This window comes from Dendrobates tinctorius, unplaced genomic scaffold (assembly GCF_039654945.1).
Source record: "Dendrobates tinctorius isolate UK_male_01 unplaced genomic scaffold, ASM3965494v1 ptg000021l, whole genome shotgun sequence".
NCBI lineage: Eukaryota > Metazoa > Chordata > Amphibia > Anura > Dendrobatidae > Dendrobates > Dendrobates tinctorius.
Genome location: NW_027361689.1, coordinates 13,428,350 through 13,438,782, shown reverse-complemented (window position 1 = coordinate 13,438,782; position 10,433 = coordinate 13,428,350). Strand labels below are relative to the sequence as shown.

At 47.7% G+C, this 10,433-nt stretch overlaps 1 protein-coding gene across 4 annotated transcripts in view; it reads left to right on the top strand.

Annotated features, from left to right (window-relative positions):
• The first annotated feature begins 268 nt into the window (after nucleotides 1-268).
• The window catches only part of KIDINS220 (kinase D interacting substrate 220), a 182,492-nt gene continuing 172,327 nt past the window's right edge, over nucleotides 269-10,433 (top strand). For all 4 annotated transcript variants that reach the window (XR_012230825.1, XM_073568178.1, XM_073568177.1 and 1 more), the window contains exon 1: nucleotides 269-398. The gene's annotated coding sequence lies outside the window, so the exon portion shown is untranslated. The remainder of the gene's footprint in view (nucleotides 399-10,433) is intronic.

Below are 10,433 nucleotides of genomic sequence, written 5' to 3'. Positions count from 1 at the left end.
CACTGAAATAAAAAAAACAACAAAAACATAAATATCCAGTGGCCGCATTATGCGCTCACACACGGTTACACAGCACCGGTAACGGCGGCCGCCCTCCCGCGCCTCAGACACATCACCGCCTCCCGCCACAGCCCTGACCGACTGTGACCGCCACCAGCAGCAGTCACCATAGCAACAAGCTCAGGCTCTCTGCTTCTGCAAACAAGCCCAGGATTCGTAGCCACGCCTTTCCTTGACAGCCATTGGCCCATTTGCCTCAAAGACCACGCCCCTGTCTCAGCTGCCTAACGTCACTGTCGTCTCTCTGGTCACATGATCAGCTCAGTCCGTCTACTCGCCGGAGAGGAAAGATGGCGTCCTGTTGACGGTCCCGGCTGTGACGGAACCCGGTGTACTCGGTGAGACGAGAAGGGGAAATGTCAGAGTATACAGCTGTACATATTAGTATGTGTGGATGTAGAGATATCTGACAGCAGTGAGCGCAGGTGACAACAGTGTTCTCTGACGTTACTCGCTTTGTATTTTTCTTCTCTTTTTTTTTTTTTAAAATGACGTCATTCTGCCTTAGGTGGAACTGCTGCTGACGTCATAGGCTGTTTGTGGGTCAGCGCTAATGTGGTGACGTCACAGGGCTGTTGTGCCCTTCTGTAGGGCGGTGATGTCATTATAGGGTGGGTGACGTCACAGGGCTGTTGAGCTCCGCTGTAGGGCGGTGATGTCACAGACAAGTGATAACATCATATGCTGTGAATGCTGACATCACAGGGCTGTTGTGCTCCGCTGTAGGGCGGTGATGTCACAGGCAGGTGATGTCATTATAGGGTGGTGACGTCACAGGGCTGTTGAGCTCCGCTGTAGGGCGGTGATGTCACAGACAAGTGATGACATCATATGCTGTGAATGCTGACATCACAGGGCTGTTGTGCCCTTCTGTAGGGCGGTGATGTCACAGACAAGTGATAACATCATATGCTGTGAATGCTGACATCACAGGGCTGTTGTGCTCCGCTGTAGGGCGGTGATGTCACAGGCAGGTGATGTCATTATAGGGTGGTGACGTCACAGGGCTGTTGAGCTCCGCTGTAGGGCGGTGATGTCACAGACAAGTGATAACATCATATGCTGTGAATGCTGACATCACAGGGCTGTTGAGCTCCGCTGTAGGGCGGTGATGTCACAGACAAGTGATAACATCATATGCTGTGAATGCTGACATCACAGGGCTGTTGAGCTCCGCTGTAGGGCGGTGATGTCACAGACAAGTGATGACATCATATGCTGTGAATGCTGACATCCCAGGGCTGTTGTGCCCTTCTGTAGGGCGGTGATGTCACAGGCAGGTGATGTCATTATAGGGTGGTGACTTCACGGGGCTGTTGAGCTCCGCTGTAGGGCGGTGATGTCACAGACAAGTGATAACATCATATGCTGTGAATGCTGACATCACAGGGCTGTTGTGCCCTTCTGTAGGGCGGTGATGTCACAGACAAGTGATAACATCATATGCTGTGAATGCTGACATCACAGGGCTGTTGTGCTCCGCTGTAGGGCGGTGATGTCACAGGCAGGTGATGTCATTATAGGGTGGTGACGTCACAGGGCTGTTGAGCTCCGCTGTAGGGCGGTGATGTCACAGACAAGTGATGACATCATATGCTGTGAATGCTGACATCACAGGGCTGTTGTGCCCTTCTGTAGGGCGGTGATGTCACAGGCAGGTGATGTCATTATAGGGTGGTGATGTCACAGGGCTGTTGTGCTCCGCTGTAGGGTGGTGATGTCACAGGCAGGTGATGGCATTATAGGTGGTGATGTCACAGGGCTGTCGTGCTCCGCTGTAGGGCGATGATGTCACAGGCAGGTGATGTCATTATAGGTGGTGACGTCACAGGGCTGTTTTGCTCCGCTGTAGGGCGGTGATGTCACAGGCAGGTGATGTCATTATAGGGTGGTGACGTCACAGGGCTGTTGAGCTCCGCTGTAGGGCGGTGATGTCACAGACAAGTGATGACATCATATGCTGTGAATGCTGACATCACAGGGCTGTTGTGCCCTTCTGTAGGGCGGTGATGTCACAGGCAGGTGATGTCATTATAGGGTGGTGATGTCACAGGGCTGTTGTGCCCTTCTGTAGGGCGGTGATGTCACAGGCAGGTGATGTCATTATAGGGTGGTGATGTCACAGGGCTGTCGTGCTCCGCTGTAGGGCGATGATGTCACAGGCAGGTGATGTCATTATAGGTGGTGACGTCACAGGGCTGTTGTGCTCCGCTGTAGGGCGGTGATGTCACAGGCAGGTGATGGCATTATAGGGTGGTGATGTCACAGGGCTGTTGAGCTCCGCTGTAGGGCGGTGATGTCACAGGCAGGTGACGACATCATAAAAAGCCCTTCCCCTATAAATAGCTGACTCTCTCCAGCTCCGGCACAGGATGGGCCCATTTGGGTGTGCAGTGTGTGCACGGCTGTCGCTGTCCTGAAATTCCTGACAGTCCATAAAAAAAGTGAACGGTGATGTACTCAACCCCGAGTGTGTCCCCTGCGAGTGATGGCAGAGTGGGGATGGTAGCAATGGATGCCATCGTCCTTTCCTTGTGACATCGCTGCTGGTGTCATACGCGGCACTCTGTAATGTGGCAGGTTGGTCCCTTGTGGCTAAAGTGGCGGCTGACATCACCGTGCACGTTGTCGCTGATGTTGCAGGCCTCGTTCAGACATCAGTCTTCTGCATACGCGTTCTATCAGTGTTTTCAGGCCTCGGACTCGTGCCCATTATCATCTTTGGGGCAGTTCACACAGCCGTGGTTTTTTTTTCCTGGCTAAACTGTATTTGTAAAAAGGACAGGTCCTTTTTTTTTTTTTTTTTTAATCCAAAGACTCAGATCCAGCTCTCCTATTCGAATCAATGGTCTGTGGGAAAAAAACAAAAAACGGCCCACAGACCCCGCCGTCCACCCAAGATCTGATCTGTCTTTTTCTTAGAACTGTTCAGTGGACACATGAGTTACGTGGGGGCTGCACACGGCCACTGGTGGAAATCTTTTTTTTTTTTGTTATGTATGATAGAAAACATGACTGAGACGATCGGTGCTTCCAGGGGGAGACATCAGAAGTGCTGGTCTGTATATACCTGTACCGCCTCTCCCTGCCCCCTCTATTCATGCTGGCCCCTGGTGTTTGTGACTCCGCATACACTCACATGTAGCAGAGCTGTATTTATTTTGCATGGTTTACGGTAGGTTTTTTTAAGTGTCCACTTCATTTGATTTTAATGACAAATTCGGCTCTGCTTGATCTGTGCTGTTCTTGCTCCGAGTCTCCATCCCCTCCTGTTCTGCGCACTGGTTATTGTCTCGTCCTGGGTGGGGTTGGCTCCTGCATCCTCATCCTCGCTCGGTGTTTGTGTCTTTGTAATATTCTATATTTTGTCCCATTTCTGAGGTTTTGGATCGGTCGTGGTTGTGACCCGGTGTGTGAGGCTGTGTAAGTGCCCAATAAACGCTGCTTCATTATACGTCTTTGTGGTAGACGCGTTTCAGTCTCCTGTTAGACAAAGGCAGAGGAATGGCCGCCGACTCTTTGTCTCTGAACACGGGTGACATTGCTCTGCTAATCTCCTCCATGGCTGCACCCAGGGGGGCTCCATCCCACATCATCCTACATGACAGGGGGGGATGGACTGGTCACTGGTGAATTGCTGTCTTCTGTGGCACTCGGCAGACTGACAGTTTTGTGATATTGATATGACATTAGGAGGGGGTAAGGAATGACACGTCGTTGTCGGATCATTGCTGCCATAATCGGGCGCTGTGAAATGGCGTCCGGCTGCTTCATTACAGACATCTGTGTTTTCCTTTAATTGTTGCGGCTTTTTGGAAATGCACAGTTTTATAAAGAGCCTGCAATGGAAATAAGTGTCAGCTGGGAGAGTCCCAGGCGGCTTCTCACTGCCTGACTCATGTTTGGTCACAAGATAGTAATACAGGAGATGATCAGATCTGTGGGGGGCCGACACCCCCATTAATCAGCTGTTCTGAACTTCTGACCTCTGCCGGATATAAACACATTGGTTGGATCAGCTACCACTATATAATATACCAGCTGGTCAGAGGGGGAGCCATGTGTCGGACCCCAATGATCTGAAATTAATGATTTATCCTTAAAGTGGTTGTGACCATCTATATGGCCATGTAGGTCATACGACGCTGAATACAATGATACCTTGATTTCTGAGATCTGATGTCTTATTCCAGAGAAATCCATGTTGTTCTCAGCTGTTAAGATCTATGGGCCGGACACTGATCTACATGAGACTCTGCCTCCAGAGCCTACTGTAAATGAAAGGGGGCGTTACCACTGTGAGACATGTAATGACTGACAGTCTGCTCTCCTGATCTACAGGTCTCACACTGGTAACCCCTCCATTTATTTACAATAAGCTCTGGAGGCAGATCCTCAGGGAGATCTATGTCCGGCCCATAGATCTTAACAGCTCATTTACATATTAAGAAAAATGTGGATTTCTCTGATTGGATCGCAGATATAAAATGATACCTTGATTTCACTTCCCATGTGTCCATTAGGAGGGCAGACCCAACGGACAGATTCCCTTTCAGCCCCTTTTCAGACTGATGGTTTTTCTGTGTGCTGTCGCTGTTCCAAATAGAGCGCACACTGACCGATGGCACAGATCAGGTGACCGTTCTTCCCCGCAAGCAGCCATGTGCAAACACAGCAAACATGCAGAAGTCTCTTGCGTTTTTCAGATAACACTCACCCATTAAACTCAACGGGCTTGAGGGAAAAAAGGCAAAGACGCTGTCGATATGGCATCCATTCCTCACCGATCCTCTGCAGAGATTACCTAGGAAACTGTGCTACGCTTGGTATTTTTATCATTTTTTTTTATATAGTGAATGTCAAAGGCGGACATATAGATAAAATACGGAAGCAAAGTGGACATTTCTTTTTGTATATTTCTCTGAATTGCAGCTAAGGGGTCTCATGCTATATGTAAATGGTAAGAGATCTGTCAGTCAGTATAAGCCAGGGACATACCCAGGGGGCACTCCTCTGGGGCCGACGTACGGGCAGCACACTAGTGATGGACAGCCACTGGTGGAGGTGATCCCTGCAGGGCGCGGCCTTCCTCATTCACCCTTACGCGGATTTCCCTGCAGTAGAGCGGGGCTTATGGCTAATAAAGGTGTGGATTTACTCCTGATCATGTAATCTGCCCACATGGAGTTGAATGAGCTGATAGATTCCCTGTAAGGGGTTTTCCACTATTATGACCTATCATCCAGATCAGATCGGTAGGAGTTCAGCAACTTCATCACCCCATATAAATGGAGCTGGACGTTAAAGATTCTGACAGATTCCCTTTAAAGCTAATTTGTCACCAAATTTCGCAACACAAACTTCATATATTATTATTCCATTGATCTTAGACTGATAGGCTGGTGTACTCTCTTTGAAAAGTCATCTAAATGGCTGTATAATCCTTATGTGTTCGCTGCTGATTTTTATCTCCTTCCCGCCCAATGACCTACTATTACGTCATAGCGCGGGTGTATAGAGCGGACGCAGGAGCCGAGCCTGATTTCACACCGGGCAGGTGCCAGCTATATTATACAGCAGGCCTGCCTGTAACAACAGCGATTGGAACTAGCGTGGATGCCGCTGTCAATCTCGGATGGAAGCATGGCAGGAAGTCCATGTGAATGCCAGTCTGCCCCACTACTTGATCGGCGGGTGCTAATGGCTTGCCGTGGCATTTGGGGGGTCTGCTGAAGTCCCCTATGGCTGCCGTCTTGGGACACTTTAGTACTTGTTGGTACTTTCCCAACAGTATATATTAGCAGCGGACGTCTGGCAGCAGAGGTCTTGCATTGATACTTATATACAGATATCTTTTTGAAAAAGTTGCAGAGTAAGTACACTGGCTTCATCAGACCTAAGAGATCTATTTATTATGGTTTGCTTATTTAGTGCTTTCATAATCTATTTAATGATGAAGGCAGTTTGTGTTGTGGATTCAGGTGATGGGCTGCTTTAGCACTTGGCATGTGTTGTCCACATACCAGGGTAAATAAAGTGATTTATGGCATCATTAGGGTGTCACTTATGTCCCCGCCTCAGTGTTGGCGCTTTCTTGACTTGTATGTTTGCTTTCTTGGATTCCATTCAAGGCGAGATATCAGGACAATGTTTTTCTCTGTTAAGTCTGTGTGCACACGGTGAGTATTTACAGCACGTTTGTTGTGCCAGGTGTTGGCTGGAAAAAGGCTGTGTAAAATGTGACACTTTTTTTGCATTCATTTATTTGAATGACTGAAAAACTCCGCAAAAAACGCTGAAAAGACTGACGTGATACAGATCTGAAGAAACACTTGGATCGTTCAAATCTGCAAGGATGGATCAGTTTTTACCTTGAAAAATGTGTGTAAGATACACAGCATGTGAACACGCTCCTAGTCTTCCTCCAGAGTTACATGGCATGAACCTGTCACCAGGTCAAAAGTGACCAGTGTCTGCTACTGTTTTATGTGTGTGTGTAAAGCCCCTATCCATATGCCCCCCACATCGACACCTTTTATTGTCACTGAATAGCAGTCTTCTGCCCTTGAAGGAGAAAAATGCCTGAGGTTTTAGCGGAGGTAAAAGCCAGGAACATGACTGTGTTTCGCGTTAGCTTCGTCAGGGACTGCTTTTTTTTGCCCTTTGAAATTATGACTTATTATGTACCGTATTTATATTATGTTTGGAATACCATAACATGACTTACCTGTGACCACACGGTCAGTTTATTCAGATTTTATGGGGCGTTTTTATAGATTTCTTTCTGTTTTGTGTGTTGTAATTAATAAAATATTTATTTTGGATAAAGGATTTTTTTTTTTGTATTTTCTATGTTTACCAAGCTAAGGCCTCATTCAGACGTCCGATTTTCGCTGACTGAACACGTGTCCATTATATTCTATGGGACGTCTCACATGACTGTGTGTCCACAAGAAAATCAGAGACACATCTGTTTTTTTTTTTTTTCTGAGTCAAAAATCAAAATTGCCCATCCAAGTCTATGGGATATTGAAATTGACTGGCGGCGCACACTGCTGTCCTTGATTAATGTTGCAATATTAACGTTGATTTATTTATTTTTTTTTTGGGGATACAAGAAAATTACTTAAAAATAAATACGCCAACGTTCTGACACACATTTCTTGCACAGAGTAAGCCGACTACTAGGTGTAATCTGAGACTGGACTGTCAAGGCGCGCCCGACTTATCAAACTCCTTTTTCAAATTTTAGGCTTTTACTTGTTGCCGTGCCATGTAACAAGTTTCGGATATGACGCCACCCAATATTAGTTGTCCATATTGCTTTGCCCCCAAGGACAGGGTCTGTTATCAGATTGGGACTAACAGAGGGATCCCCCTACCTCCTTAGGCCTCTTTCACACTTCCGTTTTTGTCCATCAGTCAAAATCCGCCAGGTTTTGAAAAAAACGGATCCGCCATTTTTTTTGCGGATCCGTTTTTTTCCCGATTGAGTTGCATTACTGGCGGATCTTGACGGATGGCCATCCATTGGATCCGTTTTTGTGAGGATCCGTCAAACTTTTTTGCGTCCGCCGACATGCCTGGACGGAGCTTGCAACGTTTTTTTTGTTGTTGGATCTGCATTTTCCATTGCGCATGCCCGGAGAAAGGAAGTCAGGGAGAAAATTAACCCTGAAATCCTTTCTGGTGGATGAAAAAATTCGCTCTGTCTCTCTCTCTCCTTCTCTGTCTCTCTCTCTCCTTCTCTGTCTCTCTCTCTCTCCTCTGTCTCTCTCTCTCTCCTCTGTCTCTCTCTCTCCTCTGTCTCTCTCTCTCCTTCTCTGTCTCTCTCTCTCTCCTTCTCTGTCTCTCTCTCTCTCCTTCTCTGTCTCTCTCTCTCTCTCCTTCTCTGTCTCTCTCTCTCTCTCCTTCTCTGTCTCTCTCTCTCTCTCCTTCTCTGTCTCTCTGTCTCTCTCTCCTTCTCTGTCTCTCTGTCTCTCTCTCCTTCTCTGTCTCTCTGTCTCTCTCTCTCCTTCTCTGTCTCTCTCTCCTTCTCTGTCTCTCTCTCCTTCTCTGTCTCTCTCTCTCCTTCTCTGTCTCTCTCTCTCCTCTGTCTCTCTCTCCTTCTCTCTCTCTCTCTCTCTCCTTCTCTGTCTCTCTCTCTCCTTCTCTCTCTCTCTCTCCTTCTCTGTCTCTCTCTCTCCTTCTCTGTCTCTCTCTCTCCTTCTCTGTCTCTCTCTCTCTCCTTCTCTGTCTCTCTCTCTCTCCTTCTCTGTCTCTCTCTCTCTCCTTCTCTGTCTCTCTCTCTCCTTCTCTGTCTCTCTCTCGCCTTCTCTGTCTCTCTCTCGCCTTCTCTGTCTCTCTCTCTCGCCTTCTCTGTCTCTCTCTCTCGCCTTCTCTGTCTCTCTCTCTCTCTCTCCTTCTCTGTCTCTCTCTCTCTCTCTCTCCTTCTCCTTCTCTGTCTCTCTCTCTCTCTCCTTCTCTGTCTCTCTCTCTCTCTCCTTCTCTGTCTCTCTCTCTCTCTCCTTCTCTGTCTCTCTCTCTCCTCTGTCTCTGTCTCTCTCTCCTTCTCTGTCTCTCTCTCTCCTCTGTCTCTCTCTCTCTCTCTCTCCTTCTCTGTCTCTCTCTCTCTCTCTCCTTCTCTGTCTCTCTCTCTCTCTCCTTCTCTGTCTCTCTCTCTCTCTCCTTCTCTGTCTCTCTCTCTCTCTCTCCTTCTCTGTCTCTGTCTCTCTCTCTCCTTCTCTGTCTCTCTCTCTCTCTCTCTCCTTCTCTGTCTCTGTCTCTCTCTCTCTCTCCTTCTCTCTCTCCTTCTCTCTCTCTCCTTCTCTCTCTCTCCTTCTCTCTCTCTCTCCTTCTCTCTCTCTCTCTCCTTCTCTCTCTCTCCTTCTCTCTCTCTCCTTCTCTCTCTCTCTCCTTCTCTCTCTCTCTCTCTCCTTCTCTCTCTCTCTCCTTCTCTCTCTCTCTCTCTCTCCTTCTCTCTCTCTCTCCTTCTCTCTCTCTCTCTCCTTCTCTCTCTCTCTCTCCTTCTCTCTCTCTCTCTCCTTCTCTCTCTCTCTCTCTCCTTCTCTCTCTCTCTCTCTCTCTCTCCTTCTCTCTCTCTCCTTCTCTCTCTCTCTCCTTCTCTCTCTCTCCTTCTCTCTCTCCTTCTCTCTCTCCTTCTCTCTCTCTCCTTCTCTCTCTCTCTCTCTCTCCTTCTCTCTCTCTCTCTCCTTCTCTCCTTCCCATCCATCAGAATACGGATCCTGTGGCATCCGTTCATATCACTTAGGAACGGATCCGCTTTTCCGCCTTTTTGGCAAATTTTAACTGACACAAAAAACTGAAGTGTGACAGAGGCCTTACAAAGCTCATCTATCTTAACCAACATCTTTGCATGCACACAATCCATACTGTCTAATAGATTTGTGAGGCTTCCCATAAAATAGACCCTAGTAGTAGTTGCCAACGGTTGATTACCAAGCTCCTGGAGTTTCTTCTGCTGGATCTTTTGGGTCTAGTTATCTTTTCAGCTCTCGGGCGGCCTACTGGAGAATCTGCAGGTGCTCACGTCGGCCAGTCTGACTTTAAATAGATGTCACGTTTGATGATCAATCTGAAGCCTGGATTGATAACTGTAAAACATTAGAGGGGTGTGCTCAAGTTTGGAAGTTATCCCCTAGCCATAACTTCCAGATTCCTGGGGTTCCTACCACTTTGACCACTCTGAGGAGTCCCGTGTGAATGGAGCGGTGGTTAATCGTTCTATTTGTTCTTAAGTGGACCGCTGGAGATAGCCAAGCTGAGCTTTGGCGTATCCACTAAGAAGGAATGGAACAGATTGGCCACCGCTCCATTTACGCCGGGCTGTTCAGAGCCTCAGTTCTTAGGATTGATCGCGGTCTCAGCAAGGATTAGTCATGCTGAAGTCCAACATGCCCAACCCTTCTTTCATATGACACTTGCTTTTAGAGTCGGTATGTCATTACACACAGTTGATTGACCGATCGATCCCCATAAGGTGACCTCCTAATAACATGTATGGCCATTTGTAGAACCTGTTCTATGTCTGCCGGTTTGGTGCATTCTGGTATTTTTATCGCTCTGGTATAAACTGCTGTAGTGTTTTGGAAATAACATAATTGTGAAATTATTAAACAGTTATTAAAGTGAGCCAGTCTCATTGAGTAGTCCAGAGGCGGATCGGTGAATGGCCGCTTACTATGTATGACCGCTCATACAGGGAAGGAAGGTCACTGGTGTCCTGGCTGCAGTATGTTATGAATCGACTGGCAGCACCAAACCACTGCAGACCTCTGACCAACAACATGTTTGCTGATTGACGGTCATTTACTGACCCGTTTATACAGGCAGACCAATCTACCGGTGCACACTGAACCATCTGTAATAGGTAT